The 14,558-nt window shown below is 42.4% G+C and overlaps 1 protein-coding gene across 24 annotated transcripts in view; it reads right to left on the minus strand.

The window, feature by feature from the left end:
* STAU1 (staufen double-stranded RNA binding protein 1) overlaps positions 1-14,558 on the minus strand; it is a 90,440-nt gene that overhangs the window by 56,042 nt on the left and 19,840 nt on the right. For 10 of the 24 annotated variants that reach the window (XM_067708402.1, XM_067708401.1, XM_067708399.1 and 7 more), the window contains exon 1: positions 5,311-5,383. The exons of 5 other annotated variants lie outside the window; for them this stretch is intronic. The gene's annotated coding sequence lies outside the window, so the exon portion shown is untranslated. Of the gene's footprint in view, positions 1-5,310; positions 5,540-14,558 lie in introns of those variants that run through there. 9 more of the 24 variants (XM_067708413.1, XM_067708412.1, XM_067708411.1 and 6 more) reach the window with 7 other exon arrangements.

Consider the following 14,558-nt stretch of genomic DNA (forward strand, 5'->3'; position numbering starts at 1 on the left):
GGCCCGCGTACCGCAAAAAAAAAAAAAAAAAAAAAAAAAATTACCTGTGATGCAGGCTTCCCTGGTGACACAGTGGTTAAGAATCCGCCTGCCAATGCAGGGGACACGGGTTCGAGCCCTGGTCCGGGAAGATCCCACATGCCGCGGAGCAACTAAGCCCGTGCGCCATGGCTGCTGGGCCTGCGCTCTAGGGCCCGTGAGCCACAACTACTGAAGCACACGTGCCTGGAGCCTGTGCTCCGCGACAAGAGAAGCCACTGCAATGAGAAGCCCGCGCACAGCAACGAAGACCCAATGCAGCCCAAAATTAATTAATTAATTAATTATTTAAAAAAAGGATGTTAAAAAAAGTTACAAAAAATAAATAAAATTAACTGTGGTAGATATGCATGCTGTGTGCTAATGTTATAATGTACTTGGAAATGTATCGAAAAATAGAATGGATTAATGAATTAAAAGAGATGGACAGATGCAACAGACATGTAATAAAGTAAATACAGTAAAATAATGGCAGAAAGTAGGTGGTAAACATAGAAGTGTACACTGAAATTCTTTAAACTTTCTTATGTGTGTGAAATTTTTCATAACAAAATGTTGGGGGAAAATAACCATAGCAAATAACATGTCTTCTCATGGTTCAACCTCTAACCTACAAATTATATTTTTGGAATGGCATAAATAAAACCTGGTCAAAATCAAGCATTTACGGAAAAGCTCATGCAGAAAATTACACCAGAAGCATTTTAACCACAAAGGTCTCTGTCACAAGAAGTTAATTTAAAACAATCTGTTATAGGTCTAGTGTGAAACAAAAATCTGTCATAAAATTCTCTAAACATTTTTTGAGGTTAATTTGTGCTTTTATTTGCCAGTATAACTTAACTACAGTGGCCTGCAAACTTTTTTGACCTAAAAAATACATTTTACATGACAATCCAACAAACACACACATATATAATATACATACATATATATGTAAGTGAAAAAAAAGTTCTCTAAACATTTTTGAAGGTCACAAAATCCTATTTTGAGAGAAATAAAGCAACTCCAAAAGCTCTCATCTGAGGGGATAGAATTTATATTTCCCCAAATTGAGCAAATGTTTGTCACTAAGTATGACATCAAGTATGATCCAGTTTGGAGGTTCATAAACAAGGCTCCTAGAATTTTGATTTATGACATTCTACAGAAAGATACATTTTTCATGAAAGTTCCATCTTTATGCTGGTGAATTTCACTCTTTCTTACTCCATGAGTAAAAAGGCATCAGAGAAAACTGTCCCACAAGCTGAGACCCACTCTGTGCCGCCTTACATTGTCACTGTCATATTGGGGAGAAGCTGTGGATGAAGCAGCACAGTGCAGCCCCATGTTTAATGATTACACCCAGAACGTTAATGGGTTAGACTTCAAGAACTGGGGGCGAGGGGGAGTTCCATGCCTCATGCTCATTTCTAAACTTAAGATAATCTGTATATAAATAGGCTTTCTGGCTGAATCTTAGAGCACTTTAGTCTGAACAAACTGTATTAACGGTAACAATTCCAAATACTTAAAAGTTTTACTGAAAGCCTACTGGGAAGCACTGAGCATTTTTTAAAATAAAGTACATATTGTGTCCTTTCTTAGATGCCAAATTGGTTGGGGTTTTTTTTTCCCCCTAATGTTAAGAGGTATGCATATCCCTCCTCATCTCCCAAGTTGTAATAACTAAAACATAAGTTAACTGTAACTGATCAAGCTCAAAAGTAAACCTACACAAATGAAATAATGACATTACAGGTCTACGAGTTGAAAACTGTTCATGACCAGAAATTTCAAAAGTAACAATGACAAACATAATATTCCTGTCAACTTCCATTCTAGGAGAGATCTCTTTTTAGATGAGAAAGAAAAATATGATCATTTATGCTGTGAATTCATTCATATTTACAAAATTGGTTTGTAAATACAGCAGATTGGGGGGGGCGGTCTTTAGAAAATAATTCTACAACACTTTTGAAATCAAATATCTTTTGCTTGGGCTTCCCTGGTGGCACAGTGGTTGAGAGTCCGCCTGCCGATGCAGGGGGCGTGGGTTTGTGCCCCAGTCCGGGAAGATCCCACATGCCGCGGAGCGGCTGGGCCCGTGAGCCATGGCCGCTGAGCCTGCGCGTCCGGAGCCTGTGCTCCGCAACAGGAGAGGCCACAACAGTGAGAGGCCCGCGTACCGCTTAAAAAAAAAAAAAAAATCTTTTGCTTAATTCTTAACCTAAGGTGACAGCAGTATATTTACACAAATACTGTAAAGAAACTTTACAAGTTTCATTATGAACTATTAACTGTATTTTAACACAAAGGTATTCTCCATCAAAAGTGGTTTCATTTTATAGGTAAAGGTAAACTGGAACAATCTCTTTGCCAAATATCTCAGTTCTCAAGTTAAAATTGATGACATTTTGCTAGAATTAAACTTTAGGTAATAATCATCTCCACAGACCAATGACTTCATCATTTAAAAATATCTTAGCTTTCCATGCAGTAGAATACACGAGACAAAAATAATGAAATAGATCTGTGCTGAAATGGGAAGCTGCCCATGATATAGGAAATTAAAAAGTTCCAGGAAATTAAAAAAAAAAAAAAGTGGTTTCATAGGTAGGCCTCCACCAAACAGGATTAGGTATATCTGTATTTCTGATTGCTCCTCAATTATAGTCATTAATAGCTCAAAAATTGTTGCTCTTGTACACAAAGAAGCAAGGCAGCATCCTGGATATGACTTTGAGGGGGATGAGGATATTTTTTTCTGCTGTAATCATGCATAAACAGAGATAAGAAGCCCCACAAAGCAAACAAAATGAGAACTATGATTCCACTAAAAGTAATTTTGCGACAGATTATGAGCCTGGGGCAACCTGGCAGAATTATATGATATTCAGGATTTATGTCAAAATAACCCAGTTTGGGGGAGGGAGTACTACATGAAACAAGATTGACCTTGGCTATGCGTTAATAATTATCAAATCTGAGTAACCAGTTCAGGGGGGGTTCTCTATACTATTCGACTTTTGTATGTTTTCCATGAGAGAAAGTTGTTCAAAATTAGATTATTGACTGAAATGTTAAAACATCATTTCCCTAACACTACTGTTTTTGATATGGCAGAAGACATGCTTTGTACTGCTTCTACAGCTGTTTGCTTAGGTGTTTTTAGAGTCATCCAAACGAAGACTTTAAACTATTTCTTGATGGTAACACTGTGTCAGAAAATTCCAGGAAAATGTAAAAACAGGGAGGCCACTTTGCATCCTGTGTGTTGCTGAGAGATGAGTGTAAATCAAAAGAGTTTAAATTCAGTAAGGAAATTTACTACCTAAAACAATGCTATGACACAGGAGGATCAGTCAGTAGAGCAAACACACACTCCTTCCTCTTTTGTAAATTTGAACCTCCATAAATTGAATTTCCTTAATGAAGAGTACACCTATACAACTAAGAACAGAATTAAAACAAACTCAGGGGCTTCCCTGGTGGCGCAGTGGTTAAGAATCCGCCTGCCAATGCAGGGGACATGGGTTCGAGCCCTGGTCCAGGAAGATCCCACATGCTGCAGAGCAACTAAGCCCGTGTGCCACAACTACTGAGCCTGCGCTCTAGGGCCCGCGAGCCACAACTACTGAACCCGCGTGCCACAACTACTGAAGCCCGTGCTCCGCAACAAGACAAGCCACCGCAATGAGAAGCCTTCACACCTCAACAAAGAGTAGCCCCCGCTAGCCGCAACTAGAGAAAGCCTGCACGCAGCAACGAAGACCCAACACAGCAAAAAACAAATTAAATAAATTTTAAAAACTAAAATTAAAAACAAAAAAACTCAGTATCTTTAAATAATGTTTTAAAAATCCCACCTGTCACCAGGATGACTGAAACTACCCCCTCTACAATCCCACTGTATTTTTAGTTTTTACTTCAAGCTGCAATGTAATCTACTGAATACATTTGGTAAGCACACTGATTCCTGAAAGTCCAAAATCAACCAAAAATCTGGTCTAACTCTTTTTCCACCACCCTCTAAACAATTAAAGCTACAAGCAGGAAGAGTGACCTTAAAAACGTCCCCACAGCAAGAGAACAGAGGCAGAACAGACTGAAGCACACATCTTCGCCCGAACAGAAGAAAACTTCCACATAAGCAATACTGCGACACGGAGGTGGGGCAAGGGCTTAAAAGGAAAGTCGGCCAACGGGGACGGAGGGAATAAAAGCAAAGCTACCGTGAGAAAAAGTCAAAAGTTAGAAATGCAGCGGCAAAAAAAAGACAACTTTTCCAGCTCCGTACACCCTCCCTCCAGAGCCTGACACACAGCAAGTGCTCCAGAAAGGTTTGCTAAACTCAAGGAAACTTTCCCAGAAATGGAAAGACAACAAGAAGCGGATGATGGCAGGAAAATGGACAGGTTGCTCATACGGAGGGAGCTGGTGAAAATCCTGCAGTTGACTCAGCGGAGGACGTGGAAATAGCAACACTATCTTTTACAGACTGCCTACTTACAGAGTGTCCCAATTAAACGTACGCCCCTTTCAGCTGTTAACAACCCAAAACAATGCCCCGGCGCTGGCGGTGGGCAAAACGCTGAATGCTTCGGCCCCTAAAGAAACCCAAACGGCTAGGTAGGTCAACTTTGGTCCACTCTACCCATTAAGTTATACCTTAATATCATGCTAATAAATTATGCAGACAGTTTATTGGGACACGCTGTGCGTCTGGCACTCTGATAAGCGCTTTATACGCCCCATTTCACTGAACCTTAACAGCCTTCAGAGGCAGGGACGGCATTAGCCCCTTTTTCTAACCAAAACACAAAGACTTCAAGTGACTTGCCTAAAGAGACTGCGCTGGGATTTGCACCCGCGCTGGACACCTGGGCCGTGTGCGTAACTATAACGCTACAGGCCCGGCTGGGGAGATTTAAGTGCTCCGGCCCGCAGGGACTTGAAGCGGGGATCCCCCGCCCCGCCCCCGCCCCGGGAATAACTTCGGCATCGCAGCGCAATCAGAGGAATGAGGAAAGGCGGCGTGGCACCTGTTTCTGGGCCCAGCAAGGGGTGGAGGAGCTAGGGACGCCCAAGGTCCAGGCCGCTGGGCGCCCCGAGGCGGGTGGCGCGGGAGAACCCGCCTCCTCCGGGAAGGCCCCGCGGGCGGGAGAGAAGCCCGGGGAAAAAGGCCGAGCGCGCGGGCCCGCCGAGGCCTAAACCCCGCCCGCCACCCACCTCCCAGCGGCCACGGCGCCCGCGCGGGCCCCGCCAGGCCTGGCCCTGCCGCCTCACCTGGCTGCTGCCCCGAACTCGTCTCCCGGCCGGCAGTCCTGGGCGGCGGCGGAGGTGACGGCGAGGAGGGGAAGGAGGAAGGAAGAGGAGGAAGGGACGGCGGGAGGGAAGAGGCGGAGTGGCCGCGGAGGAGGCGGGCGCCGCCGGGCCGGGGGTTAGAGGGAGGGGGAGCCGAGCCAGACGCGGCCGCTACCGGCACAAACACTGAACAGCCGCTCGGGCGCCCGCAGCCCGGCAGGAAGTGACGGGGGAGGGGCCTGCGCCCGCCCCCGGCCCCCGCCCGCCTCCATGCCCAGCCCCACCCGCGGCCCGGACCACAAGTCCCGGCGGGCCCTGCGGCGACGCCTGCGCTCGCAAAGGCACGCCGGGAGCCGGGCTAACCCTCGTTGGTCCCGCCTGAGCCTCCTAGGCCAGCCTTTTGGGCCCCGAGGCCTGCTGGGAGTTGTAGTTCTACTGGGAGTTGCAGTTCTACTGGGAGTTGCAGGCTGCCCGCTAGACGCGGACGCTGGGGCTTCCTTCTTTTCTCCTTCCGCTTCGTTCTTCCCTTTTTCCCTTTCCCTATTCCTCTTCTCCGGCCTTTGTTACTCCTTTCTCTCCTTCCCTCAATTGCTCCTTTCGTAAGTGTTTATTAAACGCCCACTACTTGCAAAGCACTGCTCGCAGAGCTGAGAACATAGTGGTGATCAAACAGACAAAAATCCCTGCCCTCATGGAACTTAGGTTCTAGTGAGGGTGAAACAATAAAATCAGTAACTTTTATAGTGAGTTAAAAGGCAAGAAGTGCCAGATTGCTATTTCTTTCACCCAGTTCTAGATAAACTAAGTAGTTTTTTGTAGCCCTCTTATATGACAGGTTGAGGTTTGGGCGTGGGGAATGTTGACCCTCTAGAATCACACTCAGCAAAGAATTATACACGCATTGTGGTAGGTTCAGGGAACAGTGAGTGAAGGGACTGCAGATGTCCAGGCAAGCTCTCTCTTGCTCACTCTAGGACTGCTTCCCCACTATTTAAAAATAGTTTCTCTATCTCTCAATATCTCTCAATTTAACTCCTGCTCAATCTTCCTTGCCAAGGCTATATAGTTTAATTTGCATAAGTTCATGATATGAAATGTGTGGCTGACGGGGCCACTCCAAACAGTGCTTTGGGACCTTGCCCCAGCCTTGGAGGACTCCCTTCTCTGGACCAGGCAGGCCTCCTTACTTCGCTCCTTATAAAATACATTGAGACTGAATTTCAGGACACCAAAAACAGTCAAAGGAATTTCACTGTCCATTGAGTGCCAGTCTAAGACAGTACTAAGCAACATTCAGATATTGTCCAGCCCTCTGCTAAAGGTGAATTTTCTTCTTTCTATCTTCCAAGCAATCTGGATCCCATAGGTCGCTGGGGTGAAGGAGCAGACACAGAGGGGTTTCCCTAAACCCAAAGCTGAGGTCCCTGCACAATCAGACAATCTCTTCAAAGGTTTAAAGGTAGAAGGGGGTGTTCTGACCCATTTTACTATCACCCTTGGGCACCCAAGTGATGGGCCTATGACTTCTAGTCTCAACTTTCTTCCCTCCTTCCATATATTGAGGGGAGATCTCTCTTTTCCTTCTCTAAGCCAGTCTTTGGATTTTATCCTGTGACTTGGGCCTCAACACAGCTGGGCCTTAGTTTTCCTCTTAGTTAAACGGGAAAAACAATTTCCTGTTTTATCCAGGGGTCATGAGAATTAGTAGAGTTCGATGACACCCTGTCTCAACTTCCCCATCTAAAGAGTGATAGGACGCTCCTTAGTGAAGTCCTCAGTGTGCTGCTCTGAGCAACCAAGGCTACTACATGCTCTTGGTTTTTTTGTTTTTTGTTTTTGGCTGCTCCTCGCAGCACGCAGGATCATAGTTCACCGACCAGGGATTGAACCTGTGCCCCCTGCAGTGGAAGCATGGAGTCCTCACCACTGGACCTCCAGGGAATTCCCTACCTGCTCTTGTTAGTGACTGATCACCCGTCATCCTAGGGAATCACTTGTTCTCAGAGCACTGCCTTCCCCTCCCTCTCCCATTCCCTCGTAACCGCTGATCTTTGAACTGTGTCCTGCAGTTTTGCCTTTCCCAGAATGTCATATAGTTGGAATCATGCAGATTGGCTTGTTTCACTTAGTAATATGCATTGCATGTATGTGGCCTTCATGTCTTTTCTTTTCTCTTCTTTTACTTTTTTTTTTGGCCGCAACGCACAGTTTGTGGGATCTCAGTTCATCAACCAGGGATTGAACCCAGGCCATGGCAGTGAGAGCGCCGAGTCCTAACCACTGGACTGCCAGGGAACTCCTGCCTCCATGCCTTCTCATGGCTTCATAGCTCATTTCTTTTTCTGTTTTTTTAACAGACACATTAACTAACAAGAAGCATAATCTTTAGATAAAAATCAACTTCTCACAGGGTTTTTATGAGCTTTGCATGTTCCATTCCTTATTACAAACACATATATAATTTATCTTCTGGCAAGGAACACACAGGATTTAGTGTAACTTAATGGTCACAATATCTTACTTCCATCTGCTTCCTAAAGAAAAATAAATAATTCCTAAAAAATAATTATTATTTTATTATTAAGCAAGAGTCAAGAAGCATTCTGGCCCTTGGAATAGATTTTGACTGACAGTCTCTAGGTACAAATAGAGAAAAACAAATCCAAGTGACCCGCTCCTGAACCACAGCCAGCCCACGGCTAACCTATGCCTCAGTTAAATACAATTTCTTGGTTACACAAAGTAAGAGTTCAGCGTTCTCAGAAAACAAGGAGTATTAAATCTTCAGGTGGTGGTTGTTTTTCTTTTCTCTCCTTTTCTTTCTTCTGGGTTTTTACTTTTAATTAGTTGCTATCACTTTAACATACACATAATAATCTGGGTTTGTGTCATCTCCTTAAAAATGAGGCAGGGACTTCCCTGGTGATGCAGTGGTTAAGAATCCACCTGCTAATGCAGGAGACACAGGTTCCAGCCCTGGTCCGGGAAGATCCCACATGCCGTCGAGCAACTAAGCACGTGAGCCACAACTACTGAGCCCGCATGCCACAACTACTGAAGCTCACGTGCCTAGAGCCCGTGCTCCACAACAAGAGAAGCCACTGCAATGAGAAGCCCTTGCGCCACAACTAGAGAAAGCCCGCATGCAGCAACGAAGACCCAACGCAGCCAAAAAAAATAAAATAAAATAAAATTTTAAAAAAGGAGGCAGATTAGGCTGCACAGAGCCTGCTGAGTGGCAGCGGTGCCCTAAAGATGGGTACTTATATTTTACCACAGTCCCCACCCTGCCCGCATCTCTCATTTATGTTACTTTCCTGTACCTGTTGATATTTGAGTTTGCAATGCCTGGCTTACTGTGTAACTGCATGGACTGAATGCTGGTCTATGGAGCTGAAGACCTGTCAGAAAGACAGTGAAAGAATCTCCAAATACAACTGTGACAAGTATAGGAAGTAAAGGTACCTGATGTTATGAAACCCTGGTTTCAGGGTTTAAGGATGGAGCATCCAGAAGCACTGTAGCTTTAGCAAAGGTCTGAAGAGACACGTTGGTGGTAACTAGGCAAAAGCAGTGCAAGTGTTCCAAGTAGGAGGGAAAGCATGTGCAAAACCCTGTGGTAGGACACATGGCCCAGGTCCCAGTTACTATACTACAAAACAAGCTGCTCCAAAATTTAGTACTTTGGAAGAACAGCAATTATTGTATTATCTCTAGTAGATCTGTGGGTCTGGAATTTAGAAAGAGCTTGGCTAGGTTCTTGTAACTTGGGGGTCTCTACTGTGGAGTGGACCACTGGGGGACAGAGTGCCTGGGTGCTAGCTGGGCCTCTCTCTCTTCCGGAAGCCTTAGGGCCTATCCATGTGGTCTCTGAATGGGCTACTTTGAGCTTCCTCACAGTATGGCAGCCTCAGGGCTGTCAAATTGTTTACATGGCAGCTGAAGGCTTCAAGAGTGTGTGTCCCATACAGCAAGGCAGAGGTGCACTACCTCATGTGACCTAGCCTTGGACGTAACATAGAGCCACATCATAACAGACATACAGAACAATGGAAAGAAATAAACCTACATATTTACAATCAATGATCTTGGACAAAAGTGCCAGAGGCATATACAATGAGAAAAGGATCCTCTCTTCAGTAAATTAGTGGGAAACTGAATATTCACAAGCATAAGGAAGAAATTAGACTCGTATCTCACACTACCACTGTAGTTAATTGGCTACAAGCAAAACACAAGCCAGTCCAGATCAGGGTAGGAGAATTAGACTCTGCCTCCTGATGGGGAATTGGAAATGGAGTTTAGAGGAAATTCAGGACTGGAGACACAATGTATGCGTGAGTAGCATTTGGGAGGTAATTGAAGCCTTGTGTGTGGATGTTAATGGATGTTAACACCTGACCATTATCTCTGCTCCAATCTCATAGCCCCTTAGCAGAACTTTGCACCCTTATAATTATTCAATTATTTGCTGAGTTTGCTCTGTTTGGCTAGAACTATGTGATCAACTTTCATGAGGGCAGGGACTCAGGCTGTCTTGGTCACCATGGTGTCCCTGACCCTCAATGCATGTCTGGTACACATAAATTTCCATCAGCTGCTGAAGAACCACAGCCTCTTTCTCTGTTGGAGTCTCTAAAAAACAAGGAACACCTGTAGGATTGACTGGCCTATGTCAAGGTCACCTATAGTATGTGTTGCAAGGGGAAACAGGTTGAGAACTACTTGCTAGTCTAGGTAATTCTCGGGATTATTTAAGATAGTGTTATCTCCTAGGGCTATTTCAGAAATCTTAGGGATACAACAGAAGATATAATGGAAGCCTCCATTTCCAAAGAAATCTTTTAAAATTCCTAGGAATAAACTTTACAATAAAGATTCACAATCTATGTGAAGAAAAAATTTGATTCCGCAGAAGGACACAGAAAAACTGGAACAAACAGAAATATAAGCTATGTTCTTGGCTAGAAAGACTCCATATCACTAAGATATCAGACAGTTGATGAGATTTAATCTAGACATTTAATGACAGCCCAAGAAAAACACAAATAGGATTTTGTTTTGGAACTAGATGAGCCATGTCTAAAATTCTTCTGGAAAAATTAACAAGAAAACATTTCTGAAAACGCCTGACCATGTAGTGAATATATTATAAAGCCTTATAATTACGACTACTAGGTACTAGTACCTAATTAGTTCCACAAATCAGTGGAAGAGAAGAAAAATTCCCAGATAGACTCAAATACATGTAGACATTTAATATTCAACAAAGGTGGTATTTCAAATTGGCTAAGATAAGATGGATTTCATTCAGTAAGAGGCTTGGGACAACTATGCAGCCTCTGCAAGTGAAAAACAGAGTTACATCCATACTTTATATCTTATACCTGGAAAAATGCCGAAAGGATCAAAGATTTAACTGGAAAGAAGGAAACCATAAAAGTACCAGGAAAATCCCTGGGAGAATTCTTTTACAACCCTGAAGTGGAGAATATCCTTTTTTTTTTTTTTGAGAATACCCTTTTAACTATAACACAAAATTCAGGAGGCTTAGGGGAAAAGATCAATGAAAATACAAAAAATAATCATGTGAAGTAAAAAGATAAATGACAAACTGGAAAAAGAAGTGCACCTCCATTATGGAAAAGGCAAATTTCATAACACATTAAAAGGACCTAAGAAATGGGGGGAGGGGAATTAGATGAAGATAGTCAATATGTATAAACTTCCAGTTAATTATAAGGAACTACTAGGGATGTAATATACAACATGATAAAGATGATTAATGCTGCTGCACTTTATAAATAAAAGTTGTTAAGGGCTTCCCTGGAGGCGCAATGGTTAACAACCTGCCTGCCAACGCAGGGGACATGGGTTCAAGCCCTGGTCCGGAAAGATCCCACATGCCTTGGAGCAACTATGCCCGTGTGCCACAACTACTGAGCCTGCGCTCTAGAGCCCGCGTGTCACAACTACTGAAGTCCGCGCGCTTAGAGTCCGTGCTCCACAAGAGAAGCCACTGCAATGAGAAGCCCTCGCGCCGCAACTAGAGAAAGCCCGCACGCAGCAACAAAGCTCCAACACAGCCAAAAATAAATAAATAAATGTATTAAAAAAAAAGAAGAAGATCAAATTAAACCCAAAGCAAGCAGAAGGAAAGAAATGATAAAGGTAAAAGCAGATATCAATAAAATTGATAAATCTTTAGCCATACTGATCAAGAAAAAACAGCCAGAAGTTTTGTGGTAGGTGCAGAACACATATATGTTTATTAATGAAGAGACCACCTCTGGATTCCAGAGGTCTGGAATGAGACATTAAAAAAGTGATAACAGGGGACTTCCCTGGTGGTCCAGTGGTTAAGACTCCATGCTTCCAATGCAAGGGGGCATGGGTTCGATCCCTGCTTGGGGAGCTAAGATCCCACATGCCGCATGGTGTGACAAAAAAAAAAGTGATAAGAGTATTTACCTCTGGAGACAAGGACTGAGTAGCTAGGGATGAGGTGGAAAAAATACTGAAAATACCTTTTAGTATTCTTTTGAATGTGCATATATAATCACCTATTAAAAGTAAATAAAATGCTTTTTTTTTTAAAGAAAACATCTTCATTTGGGGGCTGGTAATTCTAAAAAGCATATTCATTCATTCATTTAACATTTAGTATTTCTTATTTCCATGCATTTTTATACTTACACTGCAAATGAAGGCTTCTTAAAACAATATTGTTTTGTATATTTTAAAACTTTATATAAATGGCATACTAATATTTGAATTCTTCTATGACTTGCTTTTTTCCCTCAACGTTACATTTTTGGGTGGTTCATCTATATGCGTATGTGTAGCTCTAGCTTGTTCATTTTCATTGCTATAGAGTATGCCATCAAATGAGTAGACCATCTTGTACTTACCCAGGCTTCTATTGATGGACATTTAGGTTAGTGCCATTTCTTGTTATTATAAATAATACTACGGTCAACATTTTTGCGTATCTCCTCACGCACTTGGTAGATTTTACATTTCCAGTATTTGTAATTGGCTGTTTCACAAAACATCCAATGGGGTATCCTTATCTAAGGGCTATCTTACCTGTTGATTTTTACAGATCTATGAACTGTAAATATAACATAACTTTATTCCAATGCACATAGACTTTGAGAAAAGTGGGGAATTAGGATCACTCATTGATTTATTTATTCAATAGATTCTTACATACTTACTGAGCATTAACTATGTGCCAGACACCGAGAATACTAAAATGAACAAGAAGGGGATTTCCCTGGCGGTCCAGTGGTTAAGACTCCACGCTTCCACTGCAAGGGGCACCGGTTCGATCTCTGGTCGGGGAACTAAGATCCTGCATGCTCCGCGGCGCAGCCAAAAAGTTTTAAAAAATAACAAACAAATAAATAAATAAATATATAAAACGAACAAGACAGGCCCCTGTCCTCGTGGAGGTTACATGAAGAACATATCTCTGTTTTTCTCTCTTGGTCTTTTTCTCTCACCCATTGTCCTAAAAAATCTTGATAGGGTTTCATCATTGGGATGTTAAGGGCTCCAGGATAAGTGAGGTGAGAATTAGTGATCATGGGTTAGTTATAGATCGACAAGGTAGCCCCTCTTGGCTTAGCTGACCTGGTTATTTCTCACATTTAATACTAAGTAACCCAGTGGGAAAAACAAATCCCTCACGATATAATTTTTAAATATTGATCTCGTAGGAGAATCCACTGCTTATCTCAAGGTTATCTGGAAATAGGAGGGTGTATTTTCATATTATACTAGAAGCAGAAAGCTAAAGGGGTCATTTTCCCTGTAACATTAGAAAGATTTTGGTCACGCAAAATAACTTTTGGCTTCATGCAAATCATTTGTCGTTAAGAGACTAAGTGCTAGGGAGATCAGCTCGGTGCTTTGTGTCCACCTAGAGGGGTGGGATAGGGAGGGTGGGAGGCAGACACAAGAGGGAGGAGATATGGGGATATATGTATAGCTGATTCACTTTGTTATACAGCAGAAACTAACACACCATTGTAAAGCAATTATACTCCAATAAAGATGTTAAAAAAAAGAAGAGTACAAGTGCTCTTGTTATATTGAAATATTACCTAGTCTCTAGATAATTTCTATGTTTTATTACAGTTTTTTAAATTAAATTGCTTAATCAAAGTAATGTGTTCATAGTTTAAAGAGTCAAATAGCTTTAAGAAGCTTATCATGAAACAACATCCCCACCCACTCACTTTGAACACTTTCAGCTCTCTGGTATCTCCCTTCATGTTTCTAAACGACATGCCTGAACAGATAATCCTTGATTCTTCCATTTAGACTTCTTCTGTTGCTTGCTTACTATGGTATATGAGAATTTTGTTCTCTTAGTCCTGTTCCCACTCACTCCAACACACAAATTTCCCCTTCTCCTATCCTTCCAATGTGTTTGTACCACAATTCTTGATTCAATCAATATTTACATTATTAAGATTGTACAAGTAGTATTCACCACTGAGTATGTAGAGTAGTATGGTTAAATTTCATTTCTTACATAAATTTCCTTGCCTAAAGTTATTAATTGCCTTGGTTTTTCATTTTCTTGTGTAACAGGATGTAATAGAGAACTATTTCCATCTCAGTTTCAAGTGATGCTTCCCCATTCCAAAGTAAGTCCACCCAGGTGGGACTTGTAAAAGCGGTGATTAAAAACTGGTTATAGCAGCTTTATTTATAATTGCCAAAGCATGTGAGCAATCAAGATGTCCTCCAGCAGGTGAACGGATAAATTGTGGTACATTCAGACAATAGAATATTATTCCACACTAATAAGAAATGAGGTATCAGTCCATGAAAAGACATGAAGGAAACTTAAATGCATATTACTAAGTGAAAAAAGCCAATCTTAAAAGGCTACATACTGTGTGATTCCAACTCTATGACATTCTGGAAAAGGCAAAACTATGGAGATGGTTAGAAGAGGATCAATTGTTGCCAGGGGTTTGCGGGAGAGGGAGGGATGAATAGGCAGAGCACAGAGGATTTTTAAGGCAGTGAAACTATTCTACGTGACACTATAATGGTGGATACATGCCATTATATATTTTTCCAAACCTACAGAATATAAAACACCAAGAGTGAACCCTAGTAAACTATGGACTTTGGGTGTTAATAACGTGTCTGTGTAGGTTCATGACTGTAACAAATGTACCACTCTGGCGGGGGATGCTGACACTGGA

This window comes from Pseudorca crassidens, chromosome 15 (genome assembly GCF_039906515.1).
Source record: "Pseudorca crassidens isolate mPseCra1 chromosome 15, mPseCra1.hap1, whole genome shotgun sequence".
Classification (NCBI taxonomy): domain Eukaryota; kingdom Metazoa; phylum Chordata; class Mammalia; order Artiodactyla; family Delphinidae; genus Pseudorca; species Pseudorca crassidens.